The following is a 21,713-nucleotide window of genomic DNA, read 5'->3' as shown; positions in this document are numbered from 1 at the left end:
ACTTTCTTTTTAAGCTCCTTAAAATACCTCTTTATTCCGAGCTTCCAGAGTAGAATGACTCTTAAGAACGGTAGAAACTTTCTTAGACTCGTATCTAGTCAGATTTCTTCCAGCGAAAATACGGAATTCTTCAAATAGTTTCGTCGTTGACTGCTGAATTACCAATGATCTGACTGAGTTCTTGGTGCTTCTGTTATGTTTTAATTAGAGAATTATATAAAACGCATAACATTTACGCCGGTTTTACGGGTTTGTAACAATCGATAGGGTGCGAAATATGAAGTTGAAGACTCGGTTGAAGTTTCTGAAGAATTTAAGAGAGCAGTTAATAAATTTGACGAAATTTTCTTGCATGTCCAACCGTTATTCTCTGCATCTACTTGTATTAATATTTAGAAATCTTGACAGTATCACGACACTATTTATTTCTCGTGAGAATTCAATACTAATTAATAGGTAGAAGATAACAAGATCGATGGGAAACGGATAATACCGTGCCACCATCTGCGCCTATTGCAGTAGAAATGGCCAGTAATGATCAGACACATTAACCACTACTACCGAAGAACACACGTACTCGATAGATTACGAAAAACAGTCGACAATTCCGGTAAAAGAAACTCCCACAAAAAAGATGTTGTCCGTATTTTTAATTTGATTTGCAATTCCAGTTTACATTTTTCATTCGATTTGCAATGTTAATCGATGCTTTTAATTTAATTTCAGATATTAATCTATATTTTTCATTTGATTATCAATGCTACGTTATTTGCTATTTTATATTTAACATTTCATCTATTAATTTCTGTAGCAATAATATTCGTTTACTCTCGAGTTCATCCCATATTTAATTTGTTCCAAATTGCATATAAATTAGTACATCTTAATAATCTGACAAAGAAATGTTTCGAACAGAAATCAATCAATGTTCAGTCGTCTATAAATCTGAAAACAATTTGTTTTCATGGAGATAGGCAGCTTAATGTTTGAAATGTCACGTACTATACATTTTTTCTTAAATATTGTTGTAGATGACGTCAAGACGAATCCAACGAGCTACTGTACTATGGCTTTAAGTCTCGAAGTAATGTGAGAATAATTTTGGGCAGATTTTCGGGGCAGACGCCCCACCGTGTCGGCGGGTACCGGTGCGCGATCAGCTAGCGTGGGGCGAAAAATGCGTGGCCGTTCGCGAACGCACGCGGGTCCATGGGAAAACAACGGTACAGGGCGTTACGATACGTTGCGTCATGCATTGGACGGTTTTCCGGATAGGGCAGTAATTTGGCGGCGCGGCGCAAGCGCCGCAAGGCGGGTCCGGGTCAACGGCAAGAACCCGGTCTAGTCGTACGACGAACGCCCGAGCGGGTTGTCGGTGTCGCGACGCTCCGCGAAGCCGATCCGCGAGCGCATACCCGTTTCTCCCTCCACCTCGCGACCCGCCGCTAAAGCAGAGCGGAGAAGAGGCGAAGCAACAGGACGAAATACAAACAGAGAGTCAAGCCGACCGGCCACTTTTCTCAACGAACATCTGCGTATACTGGCTGCTGGCCTAATCAGACAAACTTCAAAAGAAAACATTACCTTGAAAATAACCGTCAGTGTCATCCGATGCACGGGATTAACCGGGTAAACCGGGACCTTAAATAGTGCCGCGAGGAAAGGTGAACAGGCTTCGGAGAAAATTTCCGTCGTCCCTTGGAAACGCTTTTTGCCCACCAACCTAGAAGACCTGTCTGTCGGGTGATACAGTACCCGTCTTCCGAGGGAGTACTTGTGATCGAGTGGCCCGGACGGATGTGGTCCTGTCTCTCCGTAGATCGCAACGTTCAGTGTCCCAGCCGGAAGCCGGGAAAATCGCGCGTCGATTCGGAATGCCAACTTCCGTCTTTTTCGCGATAGTGTGAAAGATCGAGACACGGGGGTCGACGCACCTGGTTCCGCTTTCGATCATTCGCGCTGCTACTTGCAGGTTTGGTAGCTTTGGTAAAGTGTCCTTGAAACATTTGTTGCCAGTGTGGTGTGAACGATCTCTGGTGATGCGCGACGGTGTTTAACGGTGGTTCAGCGGACCTGCACGAGATCGAGGATCGATCCTCCGGAACCTGCCAGAAGCTACACCTTTGAGCGGATCTTCGTGGTGTTGGACAGGTACGTGGATATTGGGGGTTGTTGCTTTGGGGAGGATACGCTTATCCGTTGATCGAGGAAGTTGCGGGGAGACTTTAATTGTTGAATATTCAGAGAGCAAGTTTAATGCAAATTTTCATTGATGTACTGCTTTCTTGTTTTGATTATGAGCATCATCCCTTTTTTGTAATTTCATGTGGCAGCCAATTTTTAAAAAGACTGTTTCCGAGATTGATAAATAAAAGCGTATGGGAACGTGTTGAACAGAATGAAAAACAAATAGAGCAGGAGAAAAACTCGTAGAAACCGATACATAATCGGAATCGACGAAGGAGAATAAGCTCTACGATGGAGTTACTAAAATGGCATACTTTCGATAAATTGCAATATACATAAGATGGAAATGCGTTTGAACGAAAATCGACATAAGTTGAAAATGTGTTATCAATTTTGTATTTTGTATTTTTTCGCATTCTTGTAAAAAACATTAATGTTGCAATTAAATCTTATTCGACATTTGGAGTCGAATGATACATGTAATTTTGTAAAAAATTGGAGGGCGAGGGAATGTTGCAGTTCGTTTACTCTGTTTCACGATACAAACATGGCAGAAACGTTTGATTAAAATTGTTAATGTGATTGCGACATGATTTTATTCCAATGCTGCCATGCATCAAACGTGCTGGGTTTATTATTATTTGTTTTGTGAATGGTCAAACTGAACCAAATGCAATTTTGTGATTGAAAGCGGTACTTCAAATAAGTACTGAAATATGATATGAACGGTTATAAATAATAGCTTTCGCTTCGTGTATTGCTAGTTCAATGTATAGAAGAGAGGTGTATACAAATTTTAAAAGCACAGGCTGGCATAACGAAAATTAAAAGTAGCATGCACCAACAGTTGCAGACGCAATTCAAACACAAATTTAAAACTACACCGTGGATCTTAATGAATTTATGAGATTCGCAGGCTTGTAGAACACCAGGAAATGGTTACATTAACATTCAGCCCCAATTATATTCTCTCATTTCATTCTTTCTGATTCTTTTTTTTTCCACACAATAAAGGTTTCAAGATTTCTTTTGATATCTCAAATATTAAATGATCAAAATTTATTTTTCAAAGTAAAAAGAGTTTTTCCGATACGAACTGCTGCTAGTTTCAGAATAAAAAAAAGTTTCATTTCAAACGTTTCCATTTCTGCCAGCAGTGCCGACAATGCATGGATGTATCGATAAAAGGCCGTTCCGAGAACAAGCGAATAACTCGACTATTTGTTAATATTTTGTTCTGAAAAAAATTGAGAATAGAGTTAAAGGACGTGTTAATTATGTTTTAAAAAATGCTCGAAGAGCAGAGTTGGGCAAAAATTTAATCAACGATTGATGACTAAATTACTACTTTAATCGTTAATTGCGATTAACGATTAATAATCGTCAATCGGATAATTGATTAATGATTAACTGCTGAAACTTCGAAATGAAATACGTAATCAGAACTGTATGAATACTGAAAAAAATGTAAACTGAGTTTAGGTGTATTGTCATTTGGTCCATAATACAATTTCTGTTTACGTGCTTTTATGTTTTTTTTCGACGATTCCTTTTCTTAATCAACGATTCCTTTTCTTAATCAACGATTGACGATTAAATCAATCGATTGAATCAATCGCCGATTTTTCGACGATTTCTTTTTTTAATCGTATACATTAATCAATCAATCATGATTAAAATTTTAATCGATTAATGCCCAACTCTGTCGAAGAGGTAGCACCTTGTCAAGGTGGTGACTAGAAATGTTTAGCCATTCTTTCGACAATACACATCCAAAGAAATGAAATTTTGGCGGGTCCTGTGAACCTAGTATGTATTAATGAAAATTCGATCAATATTATATGGGAATAATCATCTGCTAATGGTGTAGCGGTGGCATTCGTCCGTGGAGGGTTAATGTCTCGTGTCAGGACTAGGAGTTCCGTGAAATAGGGGTGGGTGGTGATGGTTTGCAAGGGTTGAAGTGTGATAAAAACGCGTTCGCTTGTAACGCTGGGAAAGGAAATTGGTTCCTATTGACCTCTCCGGTCGTCGGTTTGCACACGAGCCGCGCGTTCCGGGAACGCTATCGAGCCTATCGAGTTGTTGTATCAAGGGAAATGTTTTTCAAAGGTTCTGGTTTCGTGCCGATCCATCGGAAAAAGCGCCGGGGGTGTCTCGGGCCGACGGAGCCCGACTTTCCTCTATGACAATTCTCCGCAGCCGGAGACTAGAGGCGAGAGAGAGAGAGAGGAGAGAGAGAGAGAGAGAGAGAGAGAGAGAGAGAGAGAGAGAGAGAGGACCTGTATCGATGACCTCGAAACGGCCGTCGTCGATGTCGAGGTCGCCGGCGTGTTATGAAATGCATCGAGCATCGAGATTATTTATTGAGATGTCTCGTTTTGATCGTGGGTTGGGAGCTTTTGTTCGCCGGTCGATTACGGGAGAAGCTTCCAGGAAAAAAGTATATAATGCGTGCTTCTTTTTTCTGTTCTATCAGCTAACCCCTTCACTCGTCGCTAGATAGAATACCTTTGTACAAAACAATTTTTCTTTTGTACATTTACTGCCATGTACAATGTAAATGTCTCAAAAACAGGGCCGGACTGAGCACTTAGTGGCCAGGGACGAACTTGGGAATTTTGCCGAATATGTTGGTTGTAGGGTGTCCCGCATACCATGGACAATCGATCGGGAAGTAATTCTACACGCAAAAGTGAGGCGAAAAGGAAGAATAAAACTTTTTCATTTGACGCTACGTTTTCGAGTAAATCGAGCTTGAAAATTCAGCGAATCATCTGATGCGTCTGATCGTATTCGAACTCCGTTTCCTCGAAAAACCAGGTGTCTCGTAAAAAATTTTATTCATTCTTTTCGACTCACTTTTGTCCACGGTATGTAGGGGACATCCTGCATATAAAATTTTCGTAAAGAAAATTGAAGTTTGTAATGGAAAAGCGCCTGGCCCCTTCAAAGATTGAAACTGAAAAAATGCAGCGAGTTTTCACACACAGCTGATGAGGTGTGTATATATAGTTTTTCTAAACTGTTTTTTGATTGTGTTATACGGGATATTTTATGTATAGTGTATCGAAAATTAATTGATAAAAAGAATGATTAGTGTCGTCTCGGAAAGTTAACCATTGCAATTTCTGTGGAAATGAATGCCATTGTCATTGGGGATATTTGTGCGAAACAAAAATTGCCCAAGTCAATTATAAAAAGGGGCAATTATGTGAAAATGTATTTTTCGTTTAATCATTCTGCGTCGGTCTTAACCAACCGAGAGTATTAATAAAAGAAGATAAAATTTCATTTTGCGTCGGTTCCGTGTTACCTGGCTATTAAAATAGAAATTTGCATAAACATTCGCGCGACTAATGGTGTAAGGTTTCTTTAACATCGTAGCGCAGTTAACGAGATTGAAGTTTAAAATAATATTCTCTTGTGTTTGTTTACGAAAATAGCTTGTACTTATCGCCATGCTTACGAATAGGTTCGTCAATTACTAACTAGAATGTTACAACAATAGCAATTAGTTCTTACGAACGAAATCTGTCCAGTAGTAGATTTATACCTCCCGTATCTTGTAGAATACTTTCTATTGTTAGCTCTGAATAGATGTTAACGAAAGAAAACATTTCCTCTTTGAGATACCGACGGAGCTGCAGAATTCTTTTGCATATAAAGCAGAATAAGCAAAAAACCGACTACGTTGCTCGAGTATTCAAATCTTATACCCTCGCGTCTTAAATTATTAAAGAATGCACACAATAGGTAATCCGAACGACACCAGTACTCTGTTGTACTCTGTACATCTTAATTTCCTGAAGCGAATGTCATTCAGAATTAACTATTAATTACAGTCGAGTATCTCCCCGAAACTGTTGATAATATTAAAAAATGTTCCAGACAAAAGCTAAACGGTATAAGGGGGCACACTTTCCGATGTAGATATCTTTCTCCTACGTGGACGCGAACTTAAATTTTTTAAAGGAATCGTATGTTCTTTTATTGCACTAGTCGATGTCTCACTCGTGATTCCCTACATAAAAGTACTAAATCACTAAACAAACATTAGTTTAAAAAATATTTACCGTAAAAACCAGTTTCGTCCTTTACTTTCTATGATATTGATTGCGGTGCGTATTGTTTACGGCTCGTTCCGCTCCGCGGATAAATTACAAAATTTCATTTCCAAAGGTCGCGCGAGAATCGATGTTAATCGCGCGTGTACGCGTCGATCCCGCGGTCAAAGCAACAATGGGAGGTTCTCCGCGAGACGATTAATTTTTCATGTGCTGGCAAAGTCGAGCACACCAATCGAGATACGAGCAGTCCCACTCGGTGGAGAATCGACGCGAGGTTCATTGCCAAAATCGTGGGCGTTTAGTAAAAAGACCAGTAACAATGTGTTACACATTGGTCGCCTCTGTGGCGGATGATTCCGCGGAATGCTTGCATTTAGATGAGTGTATTTAATCAGTCGAAAATCGAAATAGAACCCAGTTCCCATCGAACAACCTTTGTGTACATTGACGAGTCGAAACAAATGGAAATATCATGGTAATGTCCCGTTATCAATCATGCAGTCGTTAGAAAACACACGCGATTACATACGTCAAGGTTTCTGGACGAAGGTTCCTGGTGCGATCTCATTGGCAGCTTTCCATGAGTAGATCGCGGAAAAGACGTTAGAAGAATACAAAAATATCGTTGTATTATTTTCTACCTGTTAAACATGCTAAGAAAGATAGTTAATGTTTATTTCACCAGAGTTCATTGTAATTCAGCTAGAAAATTTTATCTTTCCATGATACTTGCGTTCATTTAAATTTCAACCCTAATTTATACATTCTTCTTGTACGGTATAAACATTGGACGTCCGAATTTATTTGTTGTATCTAAACAGTTCTTCAACCGTAGAATTCACGTTGTAAATGGTAAACTTGTCGACGCGCGCCACCTCCTCTTCGATTTCAATCACCTTGAAGTATGTTGTCAATTGTGAACAACATTTCCCTTTAAAGTTTAAAGTTTTTGGCAGCAGTAGTGAATTTGAAGTTGTAGTGACATTAATCCACCACGCGAATAATAATTTGATCACCCAAATTGTACAGACAGTTCCTATATAAAAATTAAATTTCAAAGTTTAGTGCTTTAGTACTTTTATGACGATTTTAACGCAATAATTGACTTTTTGATTTTCCGACTTCTCTTCGCGTTTCTTTAAGGATGTTCTGGAGGTACAATGGGAGACAAAAGTACAAGAAATTCGATATCCATCAATATATTGGCAATGAAAGCCATTCATGAGTATATTTCTGTTTTTCAGTGTATTTTTTTTTTTAGTTTCTAGTTGTGTTTTTTCGGGTTACCCTCGGTTGGTCGACAACTCATTTCACCGACACTGTTTTCATCGACGATTTGACCGACACAAACTTTCGTCGACACTATGTTTTTATCTACACGGTCAAATCGTCGACAAATGTCTTCATCGACACGGATTCACCGACACTAACACGGTCAAATCGTCGATGAGAGCTGTATCGGCGAAATGAATTGTCGACCAACCGAGGGTAACCCGTTTTTTCAAGGTTTACATAGGGTTTGAAGTGGAATTTTATGAATTCTCCACAAGAAGACGTGTTAAAATGTGCAAACTATAAGTTGCTATAATTCGTTTAAGTTGCTAAATTCTTAATTTAGTAAGAATTATATCTTGTCAAATTTTCAAAAATTTTGTTGCGTTTTTATATACCTCCAGAACATCCTTAATCCTGTGGAATTATTATAGCTGTTCAATCGACGCCGATCGCGTTAATAGACTGAATGGGATCGCTCAAGGGAATCGATAACACGGGATGTGTACATTAATCGAATAATAGAACGTTCAGGTGGTTGTACAGTGGCCATTGTGCCGGCCTGATCCGGTCCAGTTGCTTTTTTCCTCGGAAATAATCTTCAGACTATGCACGCAACAACGACTCCTTCACCACGAAGTTCATGAAAGTCGCGGGTCTGAATAATTCAAACATGCACACGTCAAAGGAAGTGTGACGGCGCGGCGGCGGCTGCCGCGACAATGGAGAGCACCGATTCGCGTAAAAAAGGATTTGGTTTCCACATGGGTCGCTTGTTTTCGAGATTTCGCTACAGAACACGGGGGTATACCGCATCTCCTGGAATATGAAAGTGAACGAACGATATTAAGCCAGCGTTCCCGTTTAAAATCTTAACAGGCTACATACTTTCCCCGGACATTTCGGTTTCTTTGAGGTTCCCTTTAATACTACTGCCCCCTCCCCACCCCTCCCCTCGTAATCGCGCGAAATAAGAAGTTATGTTTTCCACCGAGCTTTTAATTACCTCTTTCAGTTTTATATCTGCGCGAAACGTTCTTTTTCTGCCTTCGAGCTTCGGAAACGAGATACTTTGCGGAACGAAGTACACAGCGAACTCAATTCGTTCGAAATTACGCGAATTCCTTCAGCCCACTCGCCATTTTCGCTATTAAATTCATGTCTCCTTCAGTCGACCACTCTTAATTATTTGCTACCGAGTTTCCGTTCACTTGACATGTGTCTTGAATGATTACATGTTTCTGTATACCTTCAACCCACGTTGGAAAAATGAAGGTGACCTTCGATTTCGTCAATAGAGAATGAGAAGAATAGTGTTTACTATTTCCGAGAACACCCTGTAGGTAGTGTTGCATAATTTTCAGGTCGTTAGAACGATTGGGATGAATAAATGTCTATGTAGCCTCTGCATCTTGCAGTTGATGCAAACAACTATCATATTATCTTATTAGACACCCTATACGTGTAGCATTGTTTAAGATCGTTAACAAAGTGGAGTACGTTTTGAATCATGATCTACGTGTATATTATAGTTTATAGTGATACAACCTTTTTTGAGACAACCTATTATTTACTCGGTATTTCATTAAGAAATGTTATTTTAACTGATGAAAAAAGCTGTTTTTCAACAATTCACAATTTTTAAATTGTTACCAACCACGTGTCTAAGGGCGACAACTCGAATCTTCACAAATAAAAAATCTCTTGTTGGTTGACTGTTTATAATTTACGGGCTAAATGATATTCAAGTAGGACGATACGACGAACGCTATAAAATTGGAAAATTGTCCAAACGGCGTATGAATATTGAAACTTCAGACCGCGGCATATTCAACGCGAAGAGATTTAAGTGAAAATAAACCAGCTTTAGTGCCATCGTTTCCTTCACCAACTCCATCTTTTTAAATATCAATCATTCCGCGTCACCGGCCTGGAAAAAAGTTAACTTTCTCATTTGGATTTTCATAATTCTTCTTGCGAGTTTGTTTGTGTGCCCCGCTGGGTTTCCTTCCTGTTCCGCTGCGCGCACAATGACGTAACGATAGTTTTGCAGAGTTATGCATTTGAAATGTAACTCTATACCGTCGGCACGAATTTAATATGTATCAAACATAGAAAGAGAGAGAGAGAGAGAGAGAGAGATATTCAATACTATTGCCTCCGTGGAATAGCGATGGGAATTTTTCATTAACTCGCGGATAATCGGTCTTGCGGAGCGAAAAGTGCCGGCTGAAGTGGAAGATCAAAAGCAACGATACGTTTACGCGAGCCGGTCCATTGATTTATTTATACATTCTCAAGAAAATGGATATCGTTGTCCCGCACAAGATATCCCGCACTCCCTTTGACCGAATCACGCCGCGGGAATTTTTTAAAGGTGATGTTTATTCCATTGATGTCTGTCGCGTGCCGCTCCATCTCGCTGCGCGGCTCTCAATGTATAAATAGTTCAGTTGCACTATCGGATTGCTGGAAAAGTTTTAAACACTCTCGCATTTGCAATGAAACTTTCAAAATCTTTCAAACTCTCCTAACCGCGTTTTGCGGTTTCGAAAGTCTCCTATACCTCATATCTTTGAAGAATTAATCGACAGCAGTCTCTTTTTAACGTATTATTGCCTTATGAAACTGTTGTCACCATATTCCTGCAATTTTTCCGATTCAAACGAGTCCAAACATGACGCCATTCTCAGCACATTTGCTTGTTCAGTCGACGATTCAGTGAAACCTCGATTATCGAGACATTTATCAAGTATTTATGTACACGTTGAATCAAATTCTGTGATTTATTGAGCAGAATTGTATCATAATACTGCATTTGCAAATTTCCACTTTATATTAAATGTACACGTCTTAATTGAGAAGAATTTCTTTTGAGAATTGTAGAACTCGCAAAGGCAAAATTAACTTTTTATAGAACACACTACGTTTCAACTTTGTAATTGAAAAATCGACCAAATACTATCGTCAACAACCTATGACATTACAAATAGATTGCGAATTTTATTGATTCACTACAGCCTTGACAGTCTGAAAACTGCAGGCACAATAAAAGAACGTAATGCATTTAAACGAGCCTCAAAACAGAAAATGTATTCGTAATCGAATTCGCGAGAAAGCTAAAAATTGCGAGGTCATTCATAACGTAGTAACGTTGTTCTACCTTTTGTCTTTCAGTATTCTCATCAAGCTGCGTGCCGTAATACAGTGAACTAATAACAATGACTATAACTCATTTTCGCAGTAGCAGTGCAGCGTGTAAAGTTGTGCTCCTGAATGAACGCGCAGACCCAGACGGGTTCAATATTGTCTTGGTATAGATTTTCACAGAAAACAATACGGCGAATGGGTTCGCGAGAGCCATAATAATTAGTCTTACAAGCGGACGGATTAAAAATAAGCTTCGACCTAAGTGGCCTCTAGAACCTGCATGAAAATTAATTCGCAATCTGGAAGAACGCCTTCGAGAGTTATAAATATTTCATTTTGAAATATTCAGAAGGGCTGTCGACGTTCCAATTGGCCCCTTCATCACGTAATTTCGCCAGTGCGGACTCTGACGGGCCCAATTAGAATGACACAATTAAATTCGGTTATGTGTCACTGTATGAATGAGGACAGAAAAATTAACTTAAAAATATTCGTGCACACAAATAACAGACTAATGGGGTTAATGTCATTCTGTATTGAAAAGTTGATTGACAAATTGTATAAATTTCACCTGAACCAAATCGTCTAGTTATTTTTAACTGCGACAGCACGAGAAATGTTTTAATTGTTTTAAGAATGCCAATCAAATGGAGGGCAATATTTTTTATGGACGTCACTTTTTATGCTTCTTTTTTTAAAGATCATTATGGTTTTTTAAATGGTCTTTATATTGTTTAATTTGAATTTACCGACTTTAATATTTTTGGGGACGTGTCTGATAGAATACCAGCCGGAGAAAACAAATAAGCGGGCCGTTTTAGATGGAACACCCTGTACATGCATTTATGAATACGAAACGGTCGGCATTATGGCGGCCATACCTCCTCGCCGCACGTGTTTGCGTTACGGTGCAAAATGTCGTTGCCACAAATATCTATCGACAGTGCCACTTTGTGCTAGTTGAAACCTCATTCCGCGAATCTCAATGTTTACATCCCCGCCGGCCCTCGCAACGCAGTGTTCGTATTGTTCCCATTGTCTGCTCGCTTTAGTTACCCGCCGAGAACTTTCTTCCGTGGCGGTCGTTGCTTCTTTTTAATTGAAATGATCCGCCCCACTCGTCGGTCTCGATCATGGGATATTTCGTTCCGCGTTTCCAATTCTTCCGCTCAAATATTAGCTTGTTGCATATGAAATGTCCAATTTTCGAATGCAGATGTTAGAAAGCGTTTTCATCGAGAAATATTATTACAGTCTATAACAGGGGTGACGAGTTGTGGCTCCCAACGACACTCTTCTCTCCGGCTTACGTTCTTCAACCGGAGAGTTGCCCCCTCTACGTGGCTGCTGAACCGAAGAGTGGGGTGGGTCCCATGGAAATTACCAACCGATCCATTTTATTTAGATTTTTATAATTTTATCTTTAAATATATATAAATCTTATTAGATCCATTTTATTTAGATATATAATTTTATCTTTAAATAAATCTTATTAGATTCATTTTATTTAGATATATAATTTTATCATTAAATAAATCTTACTTTTACGCCAGTAAAATGTAAGATTCAAATTGAGAAGAACTTGTCCTATTTTAAATATGGCGTACGTTGAGAAAAAGGACAACGCTAGCAAAATAAAGTCCTTCATACTGGAAAGTGGACGTTCACTTCAAGAACTTTTTAATTCGAAAGAAGGAGAGAGGTTTTCTCAAGTTTACGTCAAGATCGAACTTTTCAGGATATCTTTCAAAAATTCGGCTAGAAGGCATTCTGCAGTGACTCTGTTGTGTTGTTTGTTTTTAATTAAAATAATCTTATCCACATTTTTCAATCCGAGCAAAGGGAAAGGTTTTTTTGGTGCCGGTTCTTGATTGGTACACTTCCAAACCACGGACCGAATTCTGTGGAAAAATGCCCCGAGCGAGGCACGTCGAACTCCCATGTTTTCCCGCGTCCGGTTCAACCTTACGATCCTAGTTCGTGGAATTTATTCTTCCTGGAAATTCACTGAAAATTACAATGCGTTATCGAGAGAAACGTTCCAAAGTACTCGACCGGAAGTTCAAATATTTATCGATCACCAGTGCGATTAAAAATATATGAAATTTTATACTGTGTGACGTTAAACGGACAAGGTTTGTTTAATTTTTTCGGACTTGATTTATTTTTCTGTCGGTCAGTAGCTGCCTCGTAGCTATAAAGTTAATTCCAACTGTAAAACTAACCCTTAGGGTAATGTTTGTTACGATAAAATTTTCTACAATATTTAATAAATGTCTGATTTTATTGTTTATTTAGTATATGCTGTGTTAAACAAGAATTCCAGTAATTTCATTACACATACACATCGCTATTTTCTCGTATTAATAATTGTTTCAAAAAATTTCAGAATTTAGAATTACTTTATTTTCCAAACTTAATTATTTTCCATGTGAAATGATGTGCAAATAAGGTCAAATTCTGACGAAAATAAGACATTAAAGCAGCATATCTGAAATACTGTGTCACTGAAATAATATCAGGCAAACTAAAATAGCAGAGTATATTTTCAAATAAAACTTGAATTTTGCGAAGCCCTGTCCATCATACATCCTACATGTTTTCTACATTTCTGAATGTGTTTTAATTTCTTCCTCGCGAAACATTTGGCGACGTCTATTCCGCCCGGTTGCACCCCGAAATAGACCAAAATGCTGAATGTGCGCCTGGTTGTCACAGAATCAGTTGAGAAGCATAAAAACTTAAAAGGTCGTAAAAGGACGAAAAGGCATAAAATTTTGTTCTCTCTTACTCGTGCAAGGTATACAGGTGTACGCGTAGACAGGTGGAGTCATTGTTGTTCTCGGTAGCTGAAATTATTTCGAAACGCGCAGGCTGTGTATTACTATGCCTCGCATTCTTCTTCTTTCCGTTATTTCTACCCAGCTATTTTAAATTCCAGAGTGGACAGTCCTTTCTATTATCGCGGTCTCCCAGCCGCACGTATACTATGCACACACCGAGTTTTACTCTCAGCTGGCTGCACTCGTTGTGCGCACTACTTTATTTTCACTATTCCGGTTCCAGTTTCCACGAAATTTTTCATCTTGCACCGCTAGCCTATTTCCTATTCATGCATTAGTTTGCATCGATTTAGCCGGGGAACCCGGGATAACACTTTCCTGACTTACAGGGACAGATAAAATTTTTATCGTATTGTACGTTACAACTAGACTGCGGATCTTTATTCATTTGTGGCTTCTGAAAATTTTCAGAAAAGGGTAGGATATAAAATTCGACAGAATTTAGTACAATTTTGATTTACTTCCACTTTCTTAAAATTCGTCTACAAAAATTGAAAATGGCATAAACATCCGCAGTCTAGTTATAACATCTCTTTCTTTCAGAATGTTTCGGAAAGTTATATAGATTGCGAATAATATTGACAGCATTGCAAATTAACTCTATGATTCATCTATTTTCACTGCTTGTACCACTTAACATTATAAAATTATTGCTCTATTTCAATCATTCACATGCTTATCTAAATTGCAAATAGTATTGACACCACATTATCTCTAGGATTCATCTGTTTTAGTCTCCCTGTCAATTATTCAGAAGCTTATATAAATTGCAAATAATATCGACACCATTGCAGACTAACTTTAGGATCCATCTGTGTTATTGTTAATTTTATCTTTGAACTTTAATTGAAAAACGCTAAAAACTTTTGTTCCAACTCAAAGTATGGAAATTTCTGTTTCGCGGAACAACAATTTAGCTTCTCTATTTAATTCCATTATTTCGTCCTAATTTGTCTGTAATATTACTGCGCAGCATCTTGGATATAATAACGCGAATTTGCATAAGCATCTGCATAGTAGATATAAATTACTGTCTTAGCATAAACTTACCAGTTTGTCTACACACTGCTGGCAGAAAGTTAGTAATCACTTTGCGAATCGATGGAAACAGAGGTACGTTCGTCGAGCCAACGAACTTGAGTAACTACAAATAATTACATGCATCTCGTGAAAGGTAAGGATTAAGAGATCCAGTCGTTGTTTTTAACACTAAATCTACCGAGTACTAACAGCGATTCAAATGTTTTAGCTTACAAAAATGACGAGGCTCTATTTATCTAGATTTTGTGCAACTTTAATTATACAATATGTGCTTGGATAAAGAAAATCGAATCAATTTCTATGTAAGCAACTTCGTAATTTCAATAATTGCAGGTTTTATTATTTTCTCTCCGCAGTGTTTTATTATGTTTTAACGTTGGAAAAAGCGGTTCGCGCATATAAGTGCTACAACATCTACATATTTTTCTGTCAATGCGGATTCACACTGCATTTCGATTAATTTCAGTTGTAAATTATCGCAAGCAGTATCAAAGTTTTTGGTCAGGCCGCAGACTACTTGTCGACGGGCCGCGAGTTTGACATGCCCGATCTAGAAACTCGCGGTGCAGTAGAAACTTGGAGAAAAAGTGCGGCGCACGCTTGACCGCATCTAATTTGCTCTCGGTACGATATCCATCATTCTACGCGGGGATTAGGCGTCTCGGAGCCCTCGAAATATCGGCAGACGTTTTATCACGCCGGCATCAAACTCGCAGGTTCTACCGTCGAAGTTTCCTCGACGTAGTCTTTTTTTCCCCGGTGGCCGATAACATCTTCACGCCGCTTTATCTCCGTTTTTTCGGGCGAGAGGGATTTTTACTTGATATTTCACGGCATCCACCTCGATATCGCCGGGCAAGGCTATTTCCAAAGCCTATTCAGCATATTTCCATGCTTACTCCGCTCGGTTGACACCGACTCGACTGTATACACGTTACACACCTGACATTGTACTATCTACTTTTCGAATCTACGCGTTGCGCACTTCTACACAATTTCGCACTTTAGACTCGAGGACCATTTCCCGCAAACGACGACGCGATGCTCGACGGCCCAAATAAGATGCACATTATTCATGGCGACTTTCTTCCCTCGGATTCGCCATTGTTACCCGGCAACACAGGCTCCAGGGCTTGATTTGTTTCGCCGGGAACTCGGTTACACGCGATATAATTATAAACGCTCCTCCTAACCCGCCTGCGCATGTTCCGCCACGCTCCTTTATCTACAGTTCTTTATTACACACTCGTTCTCCCATTGTCCCTACATTCTCTCTTTCTCTCTAGTCTTCTCGTTCGCGACCTCTTATCGCGACTTCACGGAACACGGGTCCAGCGGAAAGGAGAAATGGAATGTCTGAATATTTTCGTGTTTCTATGACCTGAGATAATTCGATGATCTATGGCCGCGAACCGCTCCCGTTCGAACGCTCGCACATGCGCGAATTTTATTGGCCTGGTACATGAGAACTGTATGATTTTGCGCCTCCGTGACGCACGTGCAATTTTATCTTCTTTACTGTGTGCGCTGAGTATACCTGTTGCGAGATAATTCACGTTAAAAAATTGAATTCTGCTGTTTTTCACCCAGTGCGAGTTTCTCCACGGCCACGATCAATAGAACATCCTTCGACTGTGGATCTTTATGTAGAATAAAGATGTTCCGAGAAATTGTAGGAAATAGAAGTGAAAATGCACTTCCTCTTTTAATCATTTTAATCCGACGATTTTGCAGGGATAAGCAATGCATTGACAGCGGGTCTGTATGCAAAATAAAACGTTTCTACTTGAATTGCAACAAACTGGAGTGAAATAGAAATTAATTTTCTTTCTTAAATTAATTTTCTTCCTTCTTCTGGAACCAGCCAAATGACTGGTTCCACATTTTTTATTTCGCGATTATTGAAATTATAAAGATACTTTCGTGATGAATGATTAAATAAATTTATTTAGTAGAGCAGATATAATATGAACCGCACAAAGTTCAAATAAATTGAATCTTGTTATTTTTGTAAGGCAACAAGTAAATTCCGGCTACTTGTAAAGCTCAGTAGGTTTATTATTAATATGTTTGATAGGCTGAAAATAATATAACAGTGTTTTTAAATTTTTCTAATGTTTTTACTGCTTTTTAAGTTACATCTACTCATTCCTGCCATAAAATAAACCTTCTCGGTTTTTCCATAGGCACACTACTGGAGCATCTAAAGTAGTACATACTGTATCCCCAACAAAAAATTCATATTAAGGCCCGGGCCACAATTTCGCACGATTTCCACAATTTCGCCATGGAAGCATCGTGCATCATCGGAACACAGGTCGACCAGGATGTCATGGCTGGGTTTCGCCGTCGCGTTGGTGGCGTTGTTTCCGTGTAATCTCGAGTCAGTTCGGCGCTGTGTTCGTATCGGGTGCTCCGAAAGGGATTATTTGCGAGTCTCTGGTCGCTTTCTAAAATATCGAACCTGATTGGGACTCGGCCGAAAACCGAGGCAGTGGTTGAACCGTCCTCGAGGGGCCGACCCCGTTCACGTGTCATTAAATCCACGACTGCTGGCATTGTAGTTTTCAAGGGGAGACTCATCAGGAACGATCGTGGTACGAACACCGCGGACATTCCACGGCTATTCTATACGAACTTCATTCGGTAGCCGAAAGTAGACGTGGATATCCGGTCTTCTACTTAACTAGAACAAAGTTAAGGTCAAATTAACAATTATAGTTTTGAATGATGTAATCATTGCGGATCATTTTGTGAATGCATGATTTTAACCCTCATCCGTCCCTCGTGTCAATTTGACACAGTTTTCCCGAAATAAGTTATACTGTTCTGTTACTTGTAGGTAAATTTGTCCGAAACATCGTGACTTTTATTTTTTTAATGCGGAACACAACCGAGAAACCTAAGATGTAAATGTTCACTTATCAATTTGAATAAAAAAACATCGAATAATCTAGAGACGCGGTAGCGTCTCGACGCCATGTACATGAAAAATTACCAAACACCCTGTATCGATGTCAACTGTCGCTACCGCGTATCTTTTACTCGTACACCGGGCATTCTAACCTAACCTGAAACTTCTTCCGTTAATATCTGATCACGCCTGCAATATTTTCTAAATTGAAAGGCATTTTCTTACGTAAACCGCATATAAGCTTTCGAATAAGACCAAATTCAATAAAATCGGTCCACGTATGACAGAGATATCGTAATATCATGTCATGGATCAGTCAGAAATGGTACGATTTTTCTTCTGATTCTTCTTCGTCAAGAAATTTTCGTCAACATAATACGTGTACGCGTTACACGCACACATTCAGCCAAAAGGACTAACACACGTGTTTCGTTCGTCGACTCTCGGGATCATTCGGCAGGGCTCGAGCTCGTCGTCTGTCATTGGAAGTCGAAGAAGTCGCAATCGAAATAGATCTCTCATTTCATTCATAATCTGCCAAGTGTCAACTTTCATAACCTGCCAAGTGTCAAATAATATTATATACAATAGAATAGTGTACTAGAAAGTATAATTCGTCATGTCTGTAATTAATAGTATTAATATCCTACCGCTCAGTTTTAATAATATGCAAATTATCATTAAAGACAAATGGTTAACTGATGATCATATTGAATATTTTCATACATTATTACAAGCTAACTCTAATTATAGACCACGCGAAACATGGATGGTTCAACGCCCAGATACAATTCAACCAGTTCCTGAACATCAGGATCAAAAAAAGATTTTGCACAAATGCGATAATTTTGAAACCAATGCAGGGGGACACTGGATTTGTAACTTTTATTCTTGTATATAAAAATAAGTGATATCCCAATCAAAACTTCAAAAAAGTAAAAAAATTACGCCAAGTACATGAATTGAATTGAGCCGCTAACACGGCATAATAATTATGATCACAAAAAATATGTGAAATCGAAATGAGCTGCAAGTACATAAACTATAAAGATCTAGACGTTCTCGGCCAGGAAGTCAAATACTTGCCGTGGCCAATAATTTAATATGAATAATTCTTATTTATCGACACCTTGACCTTGCCTGGCCACGCCAAGTACATTTGACTTCCAGGCCGCGGACATCTAGGCAAATGTCTAGATCTTTATAGTTTATGTAAATACTTTGCAGCTCATTTCGATTTCACATGTTTTTTGTGATCATAATTATTATGCCGTGTTAGCGGCTCAATTCAATTCATGTACTTGGCGTAATTTTTTTACTTTTTTGAAGTTTTGATTGGTAACTGTTTACCTTGTTATTTTATCGATTTTTTGTCACTGTGTCAATTTGACACCGAGAAACAGATTCAGTTCGTGAAATGAGGGACGGATGAGGGTTAAGTACCTATATCGTATCCTTTAACACTCTGTAGGACTAGTAATTTTCATTTTTATGTTCGTCTAATTAACTGAAACACCTCAAAATCTTTCAAACGTAAGGGCAAGTTAACAATTATAGTTGTGAATAATGTAGTAATTGCGGATCTTCATGCAAACTAAAAATATCCTGCATCGATCGTAGGAAGCACTAGCTAAATAAAAGGTAAACTTTCAATAACCTTGAAATATCTTGTCAAGATCACCATTCTGAACAACACATTCTGGAGATCAAGGTCTTCTCAGCTCGTACCATATACATATTGAATGGTTTCCAACACCCTGTATATTTCCCCCGACCCTCAGATTTTCCATTTTCCCAAATCTGCTCGCAACAGCGTTCGTCTGTTCCAGAGCTATCGTATATCTTCCAACCCCGTGCCGCCGTCGCGCGTCGTCATGGCGTTTTCGATTAAGTTCCGTTGTGCGTTATTAATAAAGTAACTTGTTAACGGAGTACGACACGATTTCGCTCGTCGTCGACGAGGCTCCTAATTTGTCAGAAGCCATGCTCGGATGTATGATGATTCACTGGCCGAATTTGCTTCGCGAATAAATTCGATGTATCCGCTTTAAGGAAACGGGGAACGACGGACGGTATCCTCTTTAAGGGGCCGTAGATAAAGTGGCTCGGCTACGGATACGAAAATACGGGCGCCGGGTAGTAAGAAGTAACGTTTCCCGTGTCTTACTTGTTTATTAATTGCTTTGTCTCTCCTACCTTCCTTCTGTCACTCTCGCTTCCTCACTCTCTGCCCGTTCCTTCTCAGACGATCATTATCCGTTTAAAGCCTTGACCGATCCAGCAATTATTTTGTACGCTCCGTGCTCGACGTAGTCCCTGCTAAATACGAACGATATTAATCCGTTAATTACTACTTCCGCGGACGATAGACTCGCTCGCTATGTATTTTTAGCATCGAATACGGATAAGTGTGTTTGCTTCTGTTCGATTGGTTTCCTTGCTCCTTAGCTTCGAAGCTTTTTAATCGTGCGATGGGGCTGCTCGGCATTGCTCGTCACACCAGTAATACTATTTTTCCACTGATTTCTGATAATTGCACGGATTTCGGTAACTTCTTCTGATCGGATTTTGTAGCTTCGAATTGTAAATCGAAATTGACGTTAGCACACACACAGTTCCGCGAAGTTATTAGAAACATTCTAGCGTCACACATTTTTTGAGAAGTTGGAGAAATTAGTTTACTAGAAGACGTGAAAAAAATGTTTGCAAAAATTGCGATTGGTCGGAATTACAGAGAAAATACTAGAAGTTGTTGTTTACAGTGTTACGAGCCAGGGCCGCGAGCAGCACGAGTGGCCGGCGAAGGGTTATTACCCTAGGAATATGATATTTTGTTAGTTAAGGAACGTGGACGAACCCAATGCGAAATTGGGGAGCCGCTAGGATTATTGACAGCGAGGACGAACCTGACGCGAAGTCAGGGAGCCTCTAGGAATGGAGTCAAACGCAGACGAACCCGATGCAAAACCGGGGAGCTGCTAGGAGGTTGTATAATAGCACAGACGAACCTGATGCGAAATCAGGGAGCTGTTAGGATGCGGACGAACCCAATGCAAAACTGGGGAGCCGCTAGGTTGGATAAATCTCTGTTCGGACAATTGGAATGTCGCGAAAGAACCTGATGGTTAATCAGGGAATTGCTAGGATAATTAGTAAGCCTCGTAACTAGTATAATTTAATTGATACAATCCGAGCGGTAAGATTGTATCATGTGGGGACGTTCAATTACTTGGTTAGGAGTTAATTATCAAAGAAGACAAATATATTCTTACTATAGAGTTTCGTTCTACAAGTGTATTTGTGTCGCGAATGAACTGAATTTAGAATAGGAAAGAAATTGAAAGGTGATATTACCTAAGCTAAGACGCACGGTGTTGACGCACTGGCAATGCGGGGGACTCGGAGCAACCTTGTCACTGCCTAACAGATTTTAGACCGAACTCGCGGAATCTGTACGGTTAAACTTTGATTCAAAAGGAACGAACGTCCGATCTCACTGGTAGTTGACTTCCGAGATGCAGCACGACGCGACACTATTCGTGATTACGACAGTACTAGCCCACGAGAGTAGAAATGTAAGGGCTTATATAGCCCTGCAATGACGGGTGGTACTTGTCAGTACCCTTCAAGTGAACATTCGTATTTTGTCAACGACCAGTCGTGCGTACGTTTGGGCCCTAAACTAACCTAAACAGTTATGTAGATTTATCTAGGGTAGCTCTGTTCGTTTATCTAGGACGGTTCCTGCCAGAGATGATATTGAACACCTGTTCGTCATCCGTAACAACAGCTTTTTTATCGGGACCTATATTGAAAATTTAAAAAGTGCATTTTGTAGATCTGTGTCAATTTACGTATTCTGAATATTACGTACAGGGTGTCCCAAAAATGTTGAACATTTCATTAATGGACTGTGCATTTTATGCATTTATAGCAAAAATGAGTAGATCCTATGCAAAACAGTAAATTTAAAAATACTGTCGTATCATTTTGAGCTCACTAAAATTATCAGAAAAGAATAAATGACCATGCAGCTTGCTTGTTTCTTGGAATTAACTTATACAATTTTTATTTTTGCATAACATTGTTACCTCCATATCGTATTCTTTTACACTCTTTCGCATTCTTCTGTACGTTTTTAATCGATTTTATTGTTGAAAGACAGGAATTATACCAAGCCGTTTCGAAATGACAATTCTGCAATATTTTGAATTATTTATAATACCAACGCAAGCA

General features: G+C 39.3%; 1 protein-coding gene across 3 annotated transcripts in view; it reads left to right on the top strand.

The window, feature by feature from the left end:
• Nucleotides 1–1,327: 1,327 nt before the first annotated feature.
• The window catches only part of 5-ht7 (5-hydroxytryptamine receptor 7), a 364,419-nt gene continuing 344,033 nt past the window's right edge, over nt 1,328–21,713 (top strand). For 2 of the 3 annotated variants that reach the window (XM_076428827.1, XM_076428824.1), the window contains exon 1: nt 1,329–2,151. The gene's annotated coding sequence lies outside the window, so the exon portion shown is untranslated. Of the gene's footprint in view, nt 2,152–21,713 lie in introns of all 3 variants that reach the window. The other variant, XM_076428829.1, reaches the window with a different exon arrangement.

This window comes from Lasioglossum baleicum, chromosome 8 (genome assembly GCF_051020765.1).
Source record: "Lasioglossum baleicum chromosome 8, iyLasBale1, whole genome shotgun sequence".
In the NCBI taxonomy this organism is placed as follows: domain Eukaryota; kingdom Metazoa; phylum Arthropoda; class Insecta; order Hymenoptera; family Halictidae; genus Lasioglossum; species Lasioglossum baleicum.
This window is presented reverse-complemented; position numbering and strand designations above follow the sequence as displayed.